Consider the following 20,775-nt stretch of genomic DNA (forward strand, 5'->3'; position numbering starts at 1 on the left):
TGGGTGCATGCATGCTTGCGAAAAGTACAATACATGAAAGTTTAGGTGTTGTGCAGTGTGCGCTTGAGGAATGTGTACACTTGCAGTGTGTGTGTTTGCAAGTAGCACAAACCATTGCACAACACAGAAAGGCTACAGTACTGAGCAGTGCACAGAACGCATGTGTGTGCTTAATGGTTGTGTGTCTGTGAGGGCACAATGCATGGAGGTAACAATTCTGAATAGTGTGTGTGCTGTGTCCATACACTGAGTGCAAGTGTGCGTTCAATGGTACATTACATGAAGGACCCTTGGTTCTATTTTGGGAACTCACGCCTGCCTGGTGAAGACATGAGGAGTAGAGGAATCCCCAAGACAGATTTATCTATTGATGTATTCCTCTGAGCTTGGCAGGATTCACTGGAAAAGGGAGCGAGAGAGAGTCTCCCCCATACACTTCAGGTGTGTAGGAAAGTACCATCTTCCTTGGCATGTTACCCCCATTTTTTCCTGTATGTCAGTATGTTTTTGACTGTCTCATTCGGATCCTGCTGCTCAGGACCCCAGTGCTCATAGTTTATGGCCTAATGTGTGTGTCGGTATAGTACTTCACTATGTCACTGAGGCTCTGCTAATCAGAACCTCAGTGCTTATGCTATCATTTGTCACTGTAGGCTAGTGACTTCCTTTACCAATTTCAATCGGCACACTGGACCCCCTTATAAGTCCCTAGTATATGGTACCTAGGTACCCAGGGCCTTGGGGTTCCAGGAGATCCATATGGGCTGCAGCATTTCTTTTGGCACCCATAGGGAGCTCAGACAAAGACTCGCACAGGCCTGGCATTGCAGCCTGCGTGAAATAACGAATACGTTATTTCACAGCCATTTTCACTGCACTTAAGTAACTTATAAGTCGCCTATATGTCTAACCTTCACTTGCTGAAGGTTAGGTGCAAAGTTACTAAGTGTGAGGGCACCCTTGCACTAGCAAAGGTGCCCCCACATAGTTCAGGGCCATTTGACGGCATTACACGTGTGTACTACATATAGGTCAATACCTATATGTAGCTTCACAATGGTAACTCCAAATATGGCCACGTAACATGTCTAAAATCATGGATTTGTCCCCATTCCAAATCTGGTATTGTGGAGCCAATTCCATGCATCCTGGGGGCTCCACTATGGACCCCCAGTACTGCCAAACCAGCTCTCTGAGGCTTGCACTGCAGCTACAGCTGCTGCCACCTCACAGACAGGGTTCTGCCCTCCTGGGATCTGGGAGTCCCAGTCCCAGAAAGGCAGAACAAAGCATTTCCTCTGAGAACAGGGTGTTACACCCTCTCCCTTTGGAAATAGGTGTTACAGGCTGGGGAGGGGTAGCCTCCCCCAACCTCTGGAAATGTTTTGAAGGGCACAGATGGTGCCCTCCTTGCATAGGCCAGTCTACACCGGTTCAGGGACCCCTTGTCCCCTGCTCTGGTGCGAAACTGGACAAAGGAAAGGGGAGTGACCACTCCCCTGTCCATCACCACCCTAGGGGTGGTGCCCAGAGCTCCACCAGTGTGTCCCAGACTTCAGCCATCTTGCCTTGCAAGGTGTGGGGGCACTCTGGAGGGCTCTGAATGGCCAGTGCCAGCAGGTGACGTCAGAGACCCCTCCTGATAGGTCCTTACCTGATAAGGTAGCCAATCACCCTCTCAGGGCTATTTAGAGACTCTCCTGTGGGTTCTCTTCAGATTCTGTTCGCAAGTTTTCTTCAGGAATTCTCTGCAACTACTATTTCTACTCTGACCTCGGATCAACCGCAGCCTGCTCCAGGAACCACTGTAACAGCAACATAGTATCCACAAGGGATACTTTTCCTCTGCAACTTCAGCTCCAGCCAGCAACTGCAACAGTTTCCACAATGTGGACGCTCTGAGGACTCCCTATCTTCATCCTGCACCAGAAGGACCGACGAAATCTCCCGTGGGGTGACGGAGTCACTCCCCTGTTCTCGCAGGCACCTTCCAAGATGACGACCGGTACCCTTGGACTTCTCTCACATCGACAAGCGTGCTCCTAAGTACACAGAGGGTGGACCCCATTGACATAGACTGTCCTGAGGTCCTGCTGATGCAAATTTGAAGTAGGTAAGACATTGCCTTCCCTGAGATTGATGGTACTCCTATGTACTGCATCTTCTTCATGTCCTGAGGCCTCTGTGCACTAGTTGCAAAATTCCTTTGTGCACAGCCTGGCCCATGTCCCCAGCACTCCATCGTGCGATGCTCAACTTGTTGAGTTGGGGGGGTGTGGCTACGAGAGCCAAGATGTCGGATGCGTAGTCCGAGTGCTCTGACAGGGCCCTACATTTATCAGTTTCAACGGAGCCGTGCCCTGGCGCCGGCAGCAAAGAAGTTCAGCGCAGCACCGCGTAGAGACAGCAGTGGTGCGCAACGAAGAATCGGTTGGCCCCGGCGCGAGCGACAAAGAGCCGTCGCGCCCTGGAGACCTACAAACGAGCCGGGGGCTCGAGTTGCTGTGGTGCGCCGGGCGCGAGCCTTACATTGACGGCAGAGGAGAGCAGCGGCTGCCGATAGCGGGCCCGCTGGAGCTGGGAGGACGAGCCCGCTCCGGAAGTAAGCAGTGCCTGCTAATACCCCACTGAAACGAGGCCCAGTCCCGGAGCGGCCGACAAGCAGTCCAGCGTAACGCCATGCTGAGACAGTGGAGTTGAGCGACGAGGAGCGGATTGGCCCCAGTGCAGGCGGGAGCGGCTACGCGGTGCCGCGCCCTGGAGCCCTAAGAACGTGCTGGGGACCCGAGGTGCGCCGGCGCGGGCCCGGGCTAGCAGCAGAGGAGAGCACCGACCATTGATTGTGGGCCCCCTGGAGTTGAGGAGGGGGGCCCGCCCCAGAAGGAAGCAGGGCGGAGAGGACCACAGTACAGAGACGGAGGAGCGCCGGAGGGGGCTGGTGGTAGCGCCCCTCCCCCAGGATCCAGGAGAGATCAGGTGAGCAGGGTCCCGGATGGGGCCCTGTGGAGAGGGAGGACCCGGGGCCCTACCTAAAAGAAAGGGAAGCACCAGAGAGGGAGAAGATAGGGAATCAAGATATCTCCCTGGCCCTCCTGGACAGAGAAGGGGCAAGAACATCCTGGAGTAGGGCAGTAGAGCTGGGATTATAGGAGAGGGACGGCCCTTCGCCCCTGGGCCCCCTGGAACCGGGAGGCGGCCCGCGAGTACTACTGAGAACCAGGAGGTGGTGGCCACGGAACTGCCCTGACGAAGTGACTAGGAGGGCCGGCGGGTGCTCTACCCCCCCAGTAGGAGGGACCACGTGAGTGGGGGCCCGACTGGGGCCTGGTGGGGGGGATGAACCTGGACACTCCTTCCTGAACTGAGGAGTGGTGCTAACCAAAAAAAAAAAAAAAAAACGAAGCAGCATAAAGGACCCACCTGACCCCCGCAGGCCCGAAGAAGGCGCAAAGAGCCCATGGTGGGCGATAGGACCGGGCCCACTGAATGCAGTTGACAGGCCCTTGGTAGCACCCTCCTTTCTTTGCTTTACTTCGTGCCGCGGGAGAAGACAGGAGAACCCTGGGAGGGCCAGACCGTTGTCGGCTGCCACGGGCGGATACCGGGAGAGGTAGAGGGCTGAGTAGTCCGGAGGCACTAGACGAGCCCCGCTGGGAGGAGCGAGGGGGCTCGCTCAGGCCTCAGATGGAGTGTCTACATCCAGGGACCTCAGTGACCCTAACGTTGGCCAATAAGAACAATTGTGAGCAGCAATAGTCTCAGCGAGGAGGGCAACGATCAGACAGAACACCGGAGGGCCACCACAGATCGCAGGGAAAGCCCACGTGAGGCCAGGGGGACCAAGTGACACCTAAGAATAGGCTGTCGGCTACGGCAGAGAACTGGACTCTGATCTGTCAGGGCTGATGACCTCAAAAAGCCGCAGCGGAGGGAAAAGAATGGACTGCCCAACATCAAATGGGAAAAAAGGAGGAGACACGCGTGAACCAGTACAGTCTACAATGCAGGACATGCTAGACAAAATCCTAGTAGCAATTGAAGACACAAAAACCACTCTACAACGCGACATCAATCAGGTCGCAGTGGAAGTTGGTGTCCTCCGAGCAGACCACCAAAAGTTAACTGACAGGGTGACGACACTGACAGACATAGCTCTGAGACAAAAGGATCTGCAGTCCACTGTACTACATCTAACAGAGAGAATAACACGACTGGAGCAAAGGGCAGAGGATGCTGAGGGGAGGAGCCGAAGGAACAATGTGCGAGTGGTGGGGCTACCGGAAGGATCAGAAGGCACAAATATGGTGGAATACCTGGAGGAATAGATGTGTAAGACAGTGGCCCGGGTCGGCTGACACCGTTCTTTGCTCTCGATAGCACACCTGCTGCACTATAGACAGGGACATCCTGCTCCAGAGGGTCAGGTAGGCAGGCAGGCCCTTACAGAATGGACAATGGAGAAGTGACCCTCTTCCCGGATTTCACCCTCGAGGTTCAAACAAGGAGATCCTCCTTTCTGGCGGTAAAGAGAGCGTTGAGAGAAGAGGGAAATTCAATACTCACTCCTCTTCCCAGCCAGGCTGAAGGTGATGGTTGAGGGCAAGACCATGTTTTTTCCAAATCCAGAGGAAGCATGGGAGTGGTTGGAGGCCCGGGGAGGAAGGAGAGGACGGGCTGGGGGGCCGGATGGGGGCCCCCACCCATCTGGGGGTGGGGGGAGGAGGTGGCACCGGTCTCGCTCCCGGCCCGGGCCATTGCAAACCCAGAAATACCTGAGTAAGAAGGAGGCCCTGAGAGCAGGAGAATGGCCCCAATGGACTCCACACCACCCCGACAGGCTTCTCGTCCAATCAGAGGCATGGCGAGAACTAAGTGTATTTGTTGGACCACGTTGCTTGATTGCACGTTTTTTTGGGCACCCTACAGTTAGGGAGGGGCCCTGGGGTGGGGGAGTTGGGGTTACGTAAGTTTGAAATCAGATGGTGCCTGAAGAAAAAAGGTTACACACATGAGGGTTGCTGGAGCACACAAAGTGGAAGGGAGTACAATGAGAGGGGGTGGGACCTGCTTCCCCCACATGACATACCTAGATGGCCAACTATAACCTTTTAACATGGAATATACCGGGCATGGGTTTACCTGCAAAAAGACATAAAATACTGACCCACTTGAAGAGGAGAGGCATACACGTAGCTCCAAGAAACCCACTTGACCACGAGTGAGGTAGAAAAGCTGAGATGCAGATGGCGAGGGCAGGTGTTTGCCACCAGGTATTCTGCCTACTCCAGGGGCGCACTGATCTGGATTCGTGCCAGCTTGCCCTTCAAGGCGATATCCATAGATGTAGACCAGGAGGGCAGATTTGTAGTGGTGGAAGGGAGGCTCCACGGGATCCCATTAGTTCTAGGAAGCGTCTATGCCCCTAACCAAGATCAGGCCCCCTTCTTGCAACACCTTTCGAGTCGCATCACCCGCCAACAGCATGGGGAATTACTACTAGGAGGAGACTTTAATAGTGTCCTGGACGTAGATTTGGACTGCTCTTCACCCCCACTGTGGGGCGCAGCGACACATAAAATAGCCTAGAAAGTGAGTGAGTGGGTGAAAGCATGGGGAAGGGTAGATATCTTGCAAGAACAACACCCAAACGATAAGGACTACTCATTCTACTCTGCCCTACACCAGATATACACCATAATCGAGAGGGTGGTGTGCACTCCCGGAATAGGGAGAGGTATGACCCACACTGAGTACCTGGGGCGAACCATATCAGACCATAATCCATTACTAGTAAAGTGGAGAGCGACTGAGGATAGGCCCCCAATACCGCTGTGGAGGCTATCGCCGACAGCATTGGAAGATCAGGCATTCAGAGAGGCTCTCCGATCTCATTTAACAGATCAAATTAACATAAATAAGGGGTCAGCGTCCTCCAGGTATATGGAATGGGAATCACTAAAGGTAGCGACGAGGGGTTATAGCATAGGCTAGACAGTCGGAATAAGACGTACATGAGACCAAGTATTGATCAAGCTCGAGGAGACCATACATAAGTTGGAAAAAAGGGACACAGAAGTGCGCAAGAAAAGAAGGAATACGAACAGGTGAGGAAATCCCACTTACACGTGGAAGAACAGCTCCCCTGCCACTGCTTCCAGAGACATTTAGCCACAGTGCAATCCGAGGAGGGTAGGTCGGGTAGGATGTTGGCATGGCTGGTGAAACCCGGAGGAGAGGGAACGCCCATAGTAAGCGTATGTGACATTAAAGGGGCCCACACATTCAAACCCGGACCCATAAATGACACCTTCAAAGAATACTATACTTACCTCTACAGGGAGCCGGATAAACTAGATAAGAACAGACTAAGGGAATTCTTACGACCACTCCCCCTGCCGACCCTGGCCAGTGGAGATGGTGAAGAGTTAGTGGGCCGGGGGACGACAGAGGAGGTATTGGAGGCTATCTCACAGTTGGCCCCAGGGAAAACACCAGGCACTGATGGGTTGCCAATGGACTTTTATAAGAAATGTTCCAAGATACTGGCCCCACTGGTGGAACTCTACGCAGAAGCATTACGCTGTGGCCTACTCCCAGACACACTCAGGGAAGCAGTAGTAATCCCTCTACCTAAGACGAAAACAGGTGAAGTGTCAGTCACCAACTTCAGACCGCTTTCAATGCTGAACAGCGATTTTAAAATTCTTAGCAAAATTCTGGCTAACCATCTGCTTCAGCACATACCCACCCTGGTACATGCGGACCAAAATGGGTTTGTACTGAACCGGAATACATCACTTAATCTCCGACGTCTCCTCGCTATCCTACAGATGCCAGGAACAGTGAAACCCCCAAAAGGGATGTTACTGGCCATAGACTTTGAGAAAGCCTTTGACTTGATTCGCTGGGACTACCTGAGGACAGTAATGCTAAGGATGGGCATGGGAGACAAGTAGGTAGAGTGGGTGGACCTTCTCTACACAGCCCCATAAGCGAGAGTGAGGACTGGGAAAATCATCTCATGCCCCTACCCCATACACAGGGGCACCAGACAAGGATGTCCATTATCGCCGCTATTGTTTGCCCTGGCTATGGAACCTCTAGCTGCATACATTCGAATTGAAGGTGCATGGTGAGGGTAGAAACGACTGCTGGGAATCGGGTGGACTCAGACCTGGGGCCGTGGATGAAGGCTGGAGTAGAAACAATAGGAGACCTGTTCTGTGGGGGGGGTGCTGACCCCCTTTACTGAGCTGGTAGACAACAAAGGGATCCCCAGCGGACAGTTCCTCGTGCACCAGAGACTAACCCATATCGTAAGAGAACACTGGGAAACGATTACCGCGGAACCTACCACACACCGGGGGTTACACCTACTACTGACATCGGGAGCAGACACCCACCTAATCACAAAATTATATAGAATACAAGTCGAGGACACATTAGATCAGCTGAGACCACTGAGAGATAGATGGGAAGACACGGAGTGGAGGAAGATATTGGCATACCCAAAGAAAGTATCAAGGAATACCCGCCTGAGATACATCCAGTACAACTACACACACAGGACATACCTCACCCCACAACGTTTAACCCGTATATATGGAGGTGCCCCTAAGGGATGCCCCAAGTGTGGTACCATGAGCGCCGATCTTGACCACATGATCTGGCATTGCCCAGAGTTCGAGGCTGGATGGGGAACAATGGTGAGTGATATGGAGAAGCTGATGGGAACGTCAATACCACAAACCCCGGCAGTGTGGGCTTGAAACAGGGATTAACAATTGGGAAGGTGCAAGAGCGCTACTTAGATACTACACTAGTACTATATAGAAGACTAATAGCTGTGAGTTGGAAATCGCCCAGGGGCCCAGCCATGACTGTGCGGAGACAATAGGTATTGAGGTGGGCAGGAGCTGAATTACAGGTCCTGAAGAGCGAAGAGGCGAGAGGCTTGCACCAGACACCAATAGCCCCGGCTGGGAGGAGGTACTGACAAAGTGGAGGCGAGAAGTGATGGGTGAAGACAGTGACACAGGAGACCTGGGTTAACAGATCAGCTAGACTACTGGTATGACGGAGGGACGGACCCACCATAGGAATTAATTAATAGCATGGAGAGCGAGTGGCGGGAACATGAAACCACTAGAAAGCAGGGAGGAGGCACAATACAAAGGAAGGATGCAGAAGGGGGTGACGGAGAAAAGCGCAGTGATAGTCAGGTGACCCAGTACATAAGGAAGGTGTGACAGGAACCAGGTGGGGATCAACCACTGTAGAAGCATTGCTCCATCACGACACCCCTCACAAATAGCCAACAGGGAATTACGGCACCATCATGTTTATGTTTATGTTCATGTTAAGTTAAAGCTGGCAGGACAGCATGTAAGGAACCGCTAGTGAAGGTACGTGATCGGAGTCCGAATATTGGATCAGACATATGTAAATAAGCGGATAAGGATAATAAAGTGCTCTAATGTAACCGGGGCACTACAACCAAATACCAACCTTAAAATAGATTAAAGAGTAATGATGTTTGGGGTGTAAAGCAATGATTAAGAGCGATCATGCCTTGAATATTACAACCTGTACAACAGCAAAATGTTAATAAAGTATTTAATAAAATAAAAAACTCGCTGAGTTGTTCTCTGGCGGTGTGGGACCTTCCTTTGTTGTGCTGCACCAACTGCGTTTTGCACCTCCTTTGTCCAGTGTCCAGTACATCCCTGTGGAACATCCAGTACACAGTTCCCCTGTGGAGCATGTTTTAAAGGAAGAACTACTGGACATCAGAGAAAATTTCTGGATGTACCGTTTAAAATCACTGCATCCAGATGGACTGAACATCACTGACAATACCACTTGATTTCTGCATATCTGAAGAGTTCTCAGGACTGCATCGATTCCACATTCCATTTGGAATCTTCACTCATGATGCTTTTTGAAAATCCACCAGTGTCAGCTGTGCAGCCACTGAGCAAACTATCTTGTACTACCTGAGGAAGGCGGAAGCTGAAACGTTGTAGTAGAAATATATTTTTGTTCTTTAGTGAGATCATCTGTTTGAGTCACTTCTTTCCTGGATATACATATATATATATATATATATATATATATATATATATATATATTTATTTATAAACTTTGATTTATGAGTTATGTTTCCTAAACTGTATTCCCCCTTGAGGGAGCCTTTGACTGCTTGTCCACAGTTATCACTGAGAGTCAAGTGCAGACAGGGAACTTGGCCCAGTTGCTCAGGATCCATAGTAGGTTGGGCAGCTGGACATCAGGAGTAAAAGGCATCAACCACCACCGTTGGGCCCAGTAACCCTTGTGTGCCCCGTAGACCTTTGAAAAGGGTCCTGGCAGGATTCACTCTAAATTAGACCATTTTAAAAAATGTAACACAGCCGAAGATTGAGATTACTGAGTGAGATTACTATTCGTGCTCTATTTGAGTTCTAATCCCATTACCCTCATCTGGACTAAGCACAGACGTCTCACTATTGCTACCTTGGAGAGACACATTTAGAAAATGAATAACTCTGGTAACCAAATGGAATGAAATAGTCTTAAACTTTGAAAGTCCAATGATAACAATAAATATCTACCATACATAGAGCCCACTCACCACCTACTTCCACAGGACCTAAACTAGTTTGTACATTTTAGCCATAGAACTAGGATACTTGATACATAATCTCAGCTTTATCACTTCACCTTAATATACTGAAAATAAACACTTTATTCTAAAGCTGGGGAGGATCCACATCAAAGTGACATTTTCCTCAGGCAGTCCATTGGCCTTGCCTTTAGAAACACAGCCACCTCAGTTGCTGTCTATTGGACTAGTTGAAAATGTAGAATAGGAGACAGTTTTAAAACCCGGCCTCCCATTCAGCCAAACTGTGTGTTCTTGGGTAATCACATTTGTAACTTATTTGTCTGCTCCTTTTTTGGCAAAATCAGGAGTATTTGCAATCGCTGTAAAAGCTGCTAGCAACCATGTTGTGAGATAAAAACAGAACGTATATTGCCTCAGGGAAGGAAAAAGTGCTCAGTCTCATGGTATATTCACCATAATGCATTATGGTGGTAAATGTATATCTTTTGAATCAAGCAGTATGCTACATTCTTAGGTGTACTACTTATCTAACTATTTGATCTTGGGCAAATCATACCCTCCCTTCACCTTTGTCCACAGTTGTTACTACTTATCAGCACTTTGAAACAGGCTTAATGGAAGGAATAAACATAAATGGCAGACCTCTAGGACAGATCCCCAGCACATCATTAATTAAAACATTTAAGGCTGTTTATTGGCATATGGCTGGAATACATCTCAACAGATGAGCCTGCCCCTGAAGCTTCATAGCGAAGGAGACCTCCGGAGCTCTTCCCTCCCAGCTACCAATAATTACATCTTTCATTGCTCATTAAGGGCTGAAATAGTGAGAGTTGCTTGTCCCTCGAGAGTGTTAAAATTGTGGGGGAGCCAAAATGCAGGACACTGAGCATCCTGAAGGGCCTCGGTGGGAGAAGCAGGACAGGGGATCTGAATACAGGACAAATCTGCATAATGCTGGATGGTTGGCTACCCTAGCAGTAATTGGTTAATAAAGACTGGTTAGAAAACACAACTCATGAAGAATATTGCTTAAGGTCAGTTTTCTGTGGTGGTGGAGTTCTGCTCTAGTCCATATTGCCAACAGTGTGATCCTGGTCAAACTGTTTTATGGCTCTGAACCTCAGGCTCTTAGCTGCTACAAGTGAGAACAATAACAAAACAATGTGGTCCTGTGTTAAATGCTACTTGTAAAGAAAACTGAACAAGTCCTTGAGCCTTGAAGCACCTAGAGGAAGGAGATTCAGTGTGTAGTGTAACTCTTTACACGCCCCACAAAGCCATACATCCAGAGATGTAAATAGATGCAAAAGCAATGCCCGCTCATAGCATCTGTAGTCCGCATTAAAATAAAGTGATAACCAGCACTCAAACAGTGCATGTTGCAACTTAAATATATTATGCTGTAACCCTTTAAAAAGGTGTCAGAATATACAAGTTTAAAGTAACAACTATTGTTATTCTTGAAAGAAAGATAGGCAGAGTCTGTCTCCCCAGGATTTGAATTGATGATGCTTAAGTGACATGCATATTTCTATAGCAGTATATTCAAAATTGTTTATTTCTGATTAAAAAATCCTTAAAACATACAATAAAATACAACGGATATCTCATAGCAGCATTGACAGAGTACATATTCCAAAAATTAAAACAGTTAAAACGATATCAGTGTTAATGCTCCCATCTATTATGGACTGGACAACAAAACAACTTTTAAATTAAAATTACGCTAAAGTGCTTTCGATAGAATACAAGGCCAATAGTATAGGACTACCTGAAAATCAAGAATGACAAAACCCACAACCCACCATTGCCTAGTCAAGCAGCCCTTATATATCCTGCTTCCACGAGCTGAAACTCGGGCTGTGACATGATTGGTTTCCCTAATTGCTTTTGAATGAACCAGGCTGTGTGAACAACTCTTGCCATACTATATACTATCACTTTCCTAGTGTAATCTCGGCCCCCTGATACACCTCCATAAACAATTGGGCCCATATTTATACTTTTTGACGCTAAACTGCGCTAACGCAGTTTAGCGTCAAAAAATTTTGCGCCGTCTAACGCCATTCTGAAGCGCCATGCGGGCGCCGTATTTATGGAATGGCGTTAGACGGCGCAATCAGACCGGCGCTGCCTGGTTTGCGTGGGAAAAAACCACGTAGACCAGACAGCGCCGGCGTAGGGGGAAAATGGCGTATGGGCGTCTTAAAATGGGGCAAGTCAGGTTACGTCGAAAAAATCGTCGTAACCCGACTTGCGCCATTTTTTTTCGACGCCCATCCCCCATCAACATGACTCCTATCATTGTAAAGATAGGAGTCATGCCCCCTTGCCCAATGGCCATGCCCAGGGGACTTCTGTCCCCTGGGCATGGTCATTGGGCATAGTGGCATGTAGGGGGGCACAAATCAGGCCCCCCTATGCCACAAAAAATAAAAAATAAAAATTACCTGAACTTACCTTAATGTCCATGGGATGGGTCCCTCCATCCTTGGGTGTCCTCCTGGGGTGGCCAAGGGTGGCAGGGGGGGTCCCTGGGGGCAGGGGAGGGCACTCTGGGCTCATTTTGAGCCCACTTGTCCCCTAACGCCATGCCTGACCCAGGCGTTAAAAAGCGGCGCAAATGCGCCGTTTTTGGCCACGCCCACTCCCGGGCGTCATTTTTGCCTGGGAGTATAAATACCACGTAAAGGCCTGGGAGTCATTTTTTAAGACGGGAACGCCTCCCTTGCATATCATTAACGCAAGGAAGGGGTTCACGCTAAAAAATGACGCACACTCCGGGCACTTTGGCGCCCGAAGCGTCTAACGCCATAGTATAAATATGGCGTTAGTTGGCGTTAGTTTAGCGTCGAATTTGCGTAGAAAAAAACGACGCAAATTCGGCGCAACCAGAGTATAAATACGGCCCTTGTTGTCCAAAGAGTTTTATTTTTTTATTTATGTTTTTGGATCATCTGAGAAGTAATTTAGCTTGGGTAGAGATTGCCGATCAGGGCCAAATTTTTCTGGACGCCATTTTTAAAAATGGCAGATGTGTTGCAGTGATAATGTGATATTTCAGGGACCATGAGACCTATATACTTCATTTTGGTAAAAACATTGGTTTTGGGTGTCAAGTAGTCTTATAGAGACAGAAAATAACTCCTCAGAGCAACCCTTCCGCCATTTTCCAAAATGGCGGCTATAATAGAGGAAGAAGAGATATATATAGCAATTAAACGAATATCAATGGTTTTTAATCTTTTTATGTATACATCAAATAATGTTTATGACCTGAATATGAAAAAATTTTTATTACTCCTGTTTTGGACACATTTTCATAGTTCACTTTATTTATTTGTTTTGGCAATTGCTCGTGGCACTTTTGCAGAATGTTGAACATTTGAGAAGAGTGTATCGACAGTGACATCTATTTGTAGCACAGGTTTTGCGAGTGCATGCAAGTAGAGTGGGTAGAGGCTTTAGAAATTTTGTAGGTTTTAGCACCCCATCATAGCCTCCAAACCAAATTCATACAGATCCTTCTTTATATATGCATGATCCCAAAAATGTACACATCGTCTGATCAAGTAGAACGCTCTTTTAATGTGTGCACACACAGAATATGAAGTCAGTGGAGGGTCGCTTAGTGGGATTGATCTCTTGTACTCACTATACCGAAGATTGTCAAATGTGTGACAATCAGAACTCATTTTCCACACCTGCACAAAGTATTTGTCTATGTCTTTAAAGTCACATTCTTCTCCTGTCTCAGCAAATCCTTTTAGAAACTTCACAGGTTCAGCAGTTAAAGCTCCAAGCTTCCAAATTTGCTCATAGTGTCATCACCCGTAATAATATGTGCCTTGATAAGAACAATGGGCATCTCTGGGTCAAATGTCCTGCAGAGAAAGTGGGAATAAGTGTCTTTTCTTGCCTGTTCCATAACATATCCATAATTCTGACAATCCTTGACTTATGAACATTGCAACAAATCTAAGTAGCACAATAATAACATCGGTGTAATGTCACAGTACAATGACTCGTTTAGAACCAACTTGAACAGCCCACTCAACATGTGGTACAACGCAAAGGTCAGCTTCCTCCAATTTGCTGTTACGTTTTTGAACAATATGGCCTGTACCTTATAAATATATCTCTGCAGGCACTAACTCCTCATTGACAATCATTCCACATGCAATAATTGGAAATTCATTGTTCACTGAATCATCAGCAAGGTTTTGGCGAGTTAACATCTCCAAGTTCATCTTGTTCGATGTTGATGACCAGAATTTATCAAGTTGCACAGGTATAGGTGTCGACTTTTTGAGCAGGCAAAGTTAATTGTTCCACATGTAGACATTCATCTGATTCTCCCACATTCTTTGACAGATAGTTCAAGATAACTGTCAAAGACAATGGCGGTTCTTGCAGGGTGCACACTGACTTTGATATCTGTAGAACAGTCTGAACGAAGTCTCCGAAGTTTTGCATTGATAAAATCTTGTCCATTCGCAATTGTGACATACAGTCCACAACAAAGCAGTTTTCGATGAGGATACCTTTTCAAATTTAAATTCTTCAGGTGAAAGGTTTGTTCGAGCTCTTGTATGAGCTTGTTTTTCACTGGTTTGGTTGCAGCATCTCTATAAAATAATGCGTTTGTTGCAACAGAATGTCCTTGATAAATTCCCCCCCTCTCTTTTGCTACATCCATCTTTCTATGTGATGGCAAAAGTTGTTTTTTTGTAACCTGTTGTGACGGGCTAGAGCGGTCGGGCCTGTCCGAGGAGGTGGCATGGGCTGACGCTGCCGCCTCCGACCCAGAAGCAGCAGCCAGGACATCCAATCCCCGTGCACTTCTGGGGAGGACGGAGCAGCGGCAGGAGGTTCGCGCGCCCGGGTTCCTTAAAGGAGGCGAGACCCCGGCTGAAGGGAGTGCGGAAGAAGGAGTGATGGAAGCAGAGGATGAACGGCGGCAGCAGCGAGCTGTGATAATTCCAAAGTCAAGCAGTGGCTGGAGACGGACGGGAAGAGCCCCGGAGGAGTCCACAGCCCCGGCAGCGGCGCAGGAGGCGCACTGCGAAGTTTCCAGCCACGCTTCTGGAGAAGCATGGCTAACCCAGGTGCGTCCGTAGTGGGGTCTAAGGGAAACGATGGGTGGTTGAAAAGGGGGAGGGGGGGGGGAGAAATAAACGTGAAGGACAGAGAGGGGGAGGGTGGGAGAGAACAAGCAAAAAAGGGGGGGCACAAACATAGGAGAGGGTAACAGGAGAAGAGGAACAGAAGCCAATTGAAACAATAAAAGATATAGGAGAGACAACAAAATAACGAAAAGAGGGCAGAGAGAGAGAGAGGAACCCCAGAGAGTGATAGCGATATAAGAAGAAAGACAGTACAAGAGGACCAAGGAAAAGAACAAGCCAGTACAACAGGGAGTTGGAGAGAAAGAGATAGAAAGACAAACCAGTATCCTAGGAATCGGCAACAAACCAACCAGATAAGAAAAAGAAACCAGGAAAACAGAGGGGGAAAAACAAATAAAGGAAAACCCCACCAGATAACAGAGGTAGGAAATAGACAGAAAGAGTAAGACAGAGAACAGGAAAGAACCCGAGAAGAAGAAAAGAGACTCACCAATGCTTTCTCTTGTTTTTCCCCACATGTGCCTCCTGGGAGCCCTAGAAGCTGGAGAGAAAATGAAAGAGTATTGAAGCCCGGGGGAGAGCAAAAGAAGATTGAACTGTACAGTAGATGTAAATAGTATACTAAATCACATTAAGAAAAAGAAAGAATAAAAACTCACCTGAGCTCATACCCCACTGCCTTAGTGTCGTCACTCACGTACCCGGTGACACCTGTTTTGTAGTGGCTGGTTGGACAGAACTCTTACTATGGCAATTAACACATGGAAGTTTAGCTTTAGTGATTATGTCAAACAGCTTTTTCTCTTTCAATACAAATCTCTCCTGCCTCAGTTCTGCGTATAGTTTTGATTCATGTTCCAAGACATCTAGTAGATGTGTCTTGATGTCATTATCCACATATTGTTTGGTCACAAAGTTGTGTAGTTGCACAGGCTCAGTCATTTCAAAGGGGTTTCCTTGCTGCTTTATGAAATGAAGAAGGGGCTGTCAACATGTTTATTCAAATATTCCCCTCTCTTTCCCACAAGTTTGTGGTGAGGAACAGTTTCACAATGGTTCATTAATTTTAAATTTGTCATCTCTCTGAAAACATTGCAAAAAGAAAGGAATTCATGGTAAACTAACTGCTATTGAGCAACATAATCACTTTTACATGTTTGACCAACAATTCTATTGGAGCTTTTCTGTGACCTCTGGATCGTCTGTTCCAGTTTCATATCTGGAGTTACAGTATTGAACCTTCCTTCTCTATCTTTCCCCACCAGAATGTCTTAGGATAAATGTTCTTAAGAGGTATGGTTTTTCCACCTTTAGCTTCTTCACTCTTTCAAAATACCAGGACCCATATCTCAGATAGTTTATGTAATAGAATTCACGAACACAGTAATCATTGAATACACAATCTTCACGTGCAGCTCCCAATCACCTTCCAGATCAGCATGTACCAAGTTTTTCACTAGAGCTACTGTGTAAAACATTTCCTCAATACTTGCAAAGTTCTTCACATTCTTTGACAAACTCTACAAACTTGTTTTTCAGATTTTTGATTTTGAACTGAGTGTATTGAACATTGCCTGGCTTTGCATTATGTCTTTTGCAAGAAGTGCACCCTGTGCCTTGTTCACTTCTGAGATAAGATATGCAAAACTTGATTTGTCATTCTTGTTCCAAAAAGCTTTCCAACGCAATGTTTCTATAGCCTCAGATATGATAAGCATACCTTGTAACAAACAAACATAGGCCCTCATTATGACATTGGCGGTATATACTGCCTACCGTCTCCGCGGCTACCATCCGTCCTCCGTATTATGACCGCAGCCAGATTCCCACCAGAAGGATGGCGGGAATCCGGCTGCAGCCATGGCGGTAAGGTGGCGCTGCTGCAAGCAGCAGCGCCACATCAGTAGCCCGCCGCAGACCGTATCATGACACCTGATACGGCCTGGCGGTTCTGCTGGCGGGGACTGCTGCTGGCAGCAGCACCCTTTCCGGTCTCCTGCTGGAGGACCCCTTGAAATCTGTTAAGTCGGGTGCTCCGACAGGGGATGGGGTGGGGTGGGGTTGTGTGTGTGTGTGTGTGGGGGGGGGGTGTATGTCTGTGCGTGCGTGTATGTGGGTGTGTGATTTGTGTTGTCTGTGTATGGATGTTTGAGTGCGTGTATGTTGTGTTGTGTGCATGCATGTGTGCATGTATGTATGTCAGTGTGTGTGGATGTGTGTGTGAATGGATGGTTGCAAGCGTGGATGAATGTTAGTATGAGTGTGTGTACGCATGTGTTCGTTTGGTCCATGTATGTCGTGGGGGGGATTTGGAGTGGGAGGGGAGGGTGGGGGGGGACCTGGGGAGGGGGGTTGAAGAAGACCCCTATCAGATAGTGCCTACCGCCATGGTTTTCGTGGCAGTGAGGAAGCCATGAAAACCATGGCGGTAGGCAGGGTCATAATCCCGCAGGCAGGCTAGTGACAGCTGACTGGCTAGAGACTGAAGTCTCCAGCCCGGCGGTCGTTACCGCCATGGCGGACGGTGTGATACATTGGTGGTTTGGCTTAAGCCAAACCACCAATGTCATATTATGGAGAAAAGTACCGCCAGCCTGTTGGCAGTACATTTCTCCATTTTGCCGCCGTCTGCCAGGGTTGTAATGAGGGCCATAATGAGTTCTGCTCAATATTGACTGGACAATTTTGCTTCCAAAGATTTCAGCCTCATTAAGTGCATAGTCTATGTATGTCACATCCAATAAGACAACTTCCTGCACACCACAATGCAACGTTTGGCATGTGGAAAATGCCCATCATTAGATAAAGATCTTAAAACTCTACTGGATTGCTCATAAAAATGTCAGCTGCAATACGTAAAACACCTTCATCACAGGAAATTGGCAGGATTGTATGGTCTTCAAGATGAACATGCACAGTTTGCACATTTGTTAGAGCTGTGTATTCTATTGTGCAGTTTGTGACTGGTAAAAACCCAACCGTTTTCAGTGGGACATTATTCTGGGAGATCAGAACATGAATTCCATCCCACAAAGGAACTGGCCTTTCTTCATCCTTCAGTCCGCACCAAATAAGCAATATGATAAATTCAATCAAATCAGCTTTGCAGACCACAGCATCAGGTAGAAGATCTATCTCCTCAGCAACTGTGAAACTTTCTGACAGACGGGACTTGTTGATGGCTTATAGTGATTTTGCACACATTGGCAAGAAAGTTCATTTATAAGTTTGTAGCTTCATTTGTTTATGCCTTGTGAGAAAGTAGCCTCTTTCTAGCCTTGTTGCCCCCACTTTTGGCCTGTTTGTGAGTATATGTCAGGGTGTTTTCACTGTCTCACTGGGATCCTTCAAGCCAGGGCCCAGTGCTCATAGTGAAAACCCTATGTTGTCAGTATGTTTGTTATGTGTCACTGGGGCCCTGCTAGCCAGGACCCCAGTGCTCACAAGTTTGTGGCCTATATGTATGTGTTCCCTGTGTGATGCCTAACTGTCTCACTGAGGCTCTGCTAATCAGAACCTCAGTGGTTATGCTCTCTCTGCTTTCCAAATTGTCACTAACAGGCTAGTGACCAATTTCACCAATTTACACTGGCATACTGGTACACCCATATAATTCCCTAGTATATGGTACTGAGGTACCCCGGGTATTGGGGTTCCAGGAGATCCCTATGGGCTGCAGCATTTATTTTGCCACCCATAGGTTGATCTGACAATTCTTACACAGGCCTGCCAGTGCAGCCTGAGTGAAATAACGTCCACGTTATTTCACAGCCATTTACCACTGCACTTAAGTAACTTATAAGTCACCTATATGTCTAACCTTCACCTGGTGAAGGTTGGGTGCAAAGTTACTTAGTGTGTGGGCACCCTGGCACTAGCCATGGTGCCCCCACATCGTCCAGGGCAAATTCCCCAGACTTTGTGAGTGCGGGGACACCATTACACGCGTACACTATACATAGGTCACTACCTATGTATAGCGTCACAATGGTAACTCTGAACATGGCCATGTAACATGTCTAAGATGATGGAATTGTCACCCCAATGCCATTCTGGCATTGGGGAGACAATTCCATGATCCCCCGGGTCTCTAGCACAGAACCCGGGTACTGCCAAACTGCCTTTCCGGGGTCTCCACTGCAGCTGCTGCTGCTGCCAACCCCTCAGACAGGTTTCTGCCCTCCTGGGGTCCAGGCAGCCCTGGCCCAGGAAGGCAGAACAAAGGATTTCCTCTGAGAGAGGGTGTGACACCCTCTCCCTTTGGAAATAGGTGTGATGACTGGGGAGGAGTAGCCTCCCCAGCCTCTGGAAATGCTTTGATGGGCACAGATGCTGCCCATCTCTGCATAAGCCAGTCTACACCGGTTTAGGGATCCCCAGCCCTGCTCTGGCGCGAAACTGGACAAAGGAAAGGGGAGTGACCACTCCCCTGACCTGCACCTCCCAGGGGAGGTGCCCAGAGCTCCTCCACTGTGACCCAGACCTCTACAATCTTGGAAACAGAGGTGTTGCTGGCACACTGGACTGCTATGAGTGGCCAGTGCCAGCAGGTGATGTCAGAGACTCCTTCTGATAGGCTCTTACTTTTCTTACTAGCCTATCCTCCTTCCTAGGTAGCCAAACCTCCTTTTCTGGCTATTTAGGGTCTCTGCTTTGGGGAATTCTTCAGATACCGAATGCAAGAGCTCACCAGAGTTCCTCTGCATCTCCCTCTTCACCTTCTGCCAAAGGATCGACCGCTGACTGCTCAGGACGCCTGCAAAACCGCAACAAAGTAGCAAAGATGACTACTGCAACCTTGTATCGCTTCATCCTGCCGGCTTTCTCGACTGTTTCCTGGTGGTGCATGCTCTGGGGGTAGCCTGCCTCCTTTCTGCACCAGGAACTCTGAAGAAATCTCCAGTGGGTCGACGGAATCTTCCCTCTGCAACTGCAGGCAACAAAAGACTGCATCACTGGTCCTCTGGGTCCCCTCTCAGCACGACGAGCGTGGTCCCTGGAACTCAGCAACTCTGTCCAAGTGACTCCCACAGTCCAGTGACTCTTCAGTCCAAGTTTGGTGGAGGTAAGTCCTTGCCTCCCCACGCTAGACTGCATTGCTGGGTACTGCGTGATTTGCAGCTTCTCTGGCTCCTGTGCACTCTTCCAGGATTTCCTTTGTGCACAGCCAAGCCTGGGTCCCCGACACTCTAACCTGCAGTGCACAACCTTCTGAGTTGTCCTCCGGTGTCGTGGGACTCCCTTTTGTGACTTCGCGTGGACTCCGGTTCACTCCTCTTCTAACTGCCTGTTCCGGTACGTCTGCGGGTGCTGCCTGCTTCTGTGAGGGCTCCCTGACTTGCTGGGCGCCCCCTCTGTCTCCTCATCCAAGTGGCGACATCCTGGTCCCTACTGGGCCACAGCAGCATCCAAAAACCCTAACCGCGACCCTTGCAAGGCTTGTTTGCGGTCTTTCTGCCTGGGAACACCTCTCCAAGCTTCTTCACAACGTGGGACATCCATCCTCCAAAAGGAAAGTTCCTAGTCCTCTTCGTTCTTGCAAAACACCAAGCTTCTTCCATCCGGTGGCAGCTTCCTTCCACCCTCAGCTGGCATTTCCTGGGCTGCTGCCCACTCTCGACACTGTCGCGACTCTGGAACTTGGTCCCCTTGTCTTACAGGTACTCAGGTCTGGAAATCCACTGTTGTTGCATTGCTGGTGTTGGTTTTCCTTGCAGAATCCCCCTATCACGACTTCTGTGCTCTCTAGGGGTTGTAAGTGCACTTTACACCTACCTTACAGGGTCTTGGGGTGGGCTAACTTTCTAACTCTCACTGTTTTCTTACAGTCCCAGCGACCCTCTACAAGCTCACATAGGTTTGGGGTCCATTTGTGGTTCGCATTCCTCTTTTGGAGTATATGGTTTGTGTTGCCCCTATACCTATGTGCTCCTATTGCAATCTATTGTAACTTTACACTGCTTGCATTACTTCCTTTTGCTATTACTGCTTAGTTTTGGTATTGTGTACATATAT

This window comes from Pleurodeles waltl, chromosome 9 (genome assembly GCF_031143425.1).
Source record: "Pleurodeles waltl isolate 20211129_DDA chromosome 9, aPleWal1.hap1.20221129, whole genome shotgun sequence".
Lineage (NCBI taxonomy): Eukaryota > Metazoa > Chordata > Amphibia > Caudata > Salamandridae > Pleurodeles > Pleurodeles waltl.